A 1,730-nucleotide genomic window follows, 5' to 3' on the forward strand; every position below is an offset into this window, starting at 1 on the left:
TTTCTGTAAGCTGCTGTGTGTTCTTCATGCTGTGACTCAGTACATACACAGAGACACTCTTTACCTTCAGTAGTGACAGTATCTAGATTGATAGATTGGATTAGATTCCTTTATTGTCTCTACACATTCCAAGCATTCCCGATGGTGCAATCCAACATAACGGACAGTATGAGGATCATTTTGACCATACAAGCTAAAACTTTGAATATATCATATTATAAATTGGACCTATGATACATTGAACAGTAAGCATACAAAACAATACAACAGACAGAGAGAGAGAGAGAGAGAGAGAGAGAGAGAGAGAGAGAGAGAGAGAGGAGAGAGAGAGAGAGAGAGAGAGAGAGAGAGAGAGAGAGAGAGAGAGAGAGAGAGAGAGAGAGAAAGAGAGAGCGAGAGAGAGAGAGCGAGAGAGAGAGAGAAAGAGAGAGAGAAAGAGAGAGCGAGAGAGAGAGCGAGAGCGAGAGCGAGAGCGAGAGCGAGAGCGAGAGAGACTTAAAATACTTAAAGTGTAAAAGAGAAACTATCTGAAGCCCATGTATGATGTGTCTCTGTGTGCTCTTCATGCTGACACACACTTCAGTTTCCTCGTGTCCCTTAATAAAGACTTGGAGAAGATTCACGTGTTCTTGTTGCAGTCTCTTTGTTTTTACAATCTAAGAAATGTTTGTTGTGAAAAGCTCCAGCGTCCTGAGGCCTGTACGACGAAGCCGGTTCAACCTAACCTGGATATGTTTGAGTTAGCCGGTTGGCCTGATCCAAAACAAACGCGCTCTCGCTAAACGGTCCTACGATGAACGCGGTGAAGTTAGTTTTAGGTTGGATATTCGACGGACATTCGCGGACCCGCCAGCAGCGTCAGTTTTCCCCTGCTGCTGGCTGTATTGCGCATTACGACGGGGAGATTTTCTCCGCGAAACGAGGCTTTCACTTAGGGACCATCAACAAATGACTTTTCAATTACACAAGAAACATGTTCTTTTGAATAAATGGACAGCTTCCCGATCGAGTGAATGTGAAGCAAATCCACTCTAGAACATACATTTGTTGAACAGACCTATTTGTATAGCATTTTAATAAAAAGATGTCTGGTCGGCCTCGCGTGGACCCTCTCGCCTTTTCACCACCTAGACGGCGGCTTCGGACGTTACCCGCGCTCTCATCGGCGCCTGGGTGGCGCGCTTCTGGACCCCGTCTCGCCTCTGCGGTTTCGTACGTCGCCCATGCCTTCATCGGCCTGTGGGTGGCGCGCTCCGGGACCCTGCCTGGCCTCTTCCTTCGCCTCGGCGGTTTCGGACGTCGCCCATGCCTTCATCGGCCCGTGGGTGGCGCGCTCCGGGACCCTGCCTGGCCTCTCCTCTTACCGCGGCTCACGGTTCACCTCGACGACGTCTTCGGACGGCTTCCCGTCTGGCCTCTCCCCTGTCCACGGCTCCTTCCTCCCGGGGATGCTGCTCCTGCTCCCCGGGGACCCGGCTCTTTCCTCCCGAGGACTTCATGCCCGCCGCCGCTGTGCCCTCGCCTGTGGCCGGGCAGCGCTCCTTCCTGCTGACGACCACCGGATTATTCACGCCCGTCGCGGCTCAGCCACCCAGCTTTCACCGACTGGCGGGTGAGGACTTCATTCGCCACGGCGCCTGCTGCGGCCCGTTCCGGCCCACCTCCCACCCCCGGTGGGGACGCCCTCGTTGGGGCCCCTACCCTCTCCTGCGGCCCCCTTCCGACGGCCC

General features: G+C 53.5%; 1 long non-coding RNA gene across 1 annotated transcript in view; it reads left to right on the forward strand.

Annotated features, from left to right (window-relative positions):
• The window catches only part of LOC307038354, a 10,328-nt gene extending 10,014 nt beyond the window's left edge, over positions 1 to 314 (forward strand). The window contains exon 5 of the long non-coding RNA XR_013807974.1: positions 1 to 314. This exon is cut by the window's left edge and continues 178 nt beyond it. This is a non-coding gene — a long non-coding RNA (uncharacterized lncRNA).
• Positions 315 to 1,730: the final 1,416 nt, after the last annotated feature.

Source organism: Notothenia rossii (genome assembly GCF_949606895.1).
Source record: "Notothenia rossii genome assembly, chromosome: 4".
In the NCBI taxonomy this organism is placed as follows: Eukaryota; Metazoa; Chordata; class Actinopteri; order Perciformes; family Nototheniidae; genus Notothenia; species Notothenia rossii.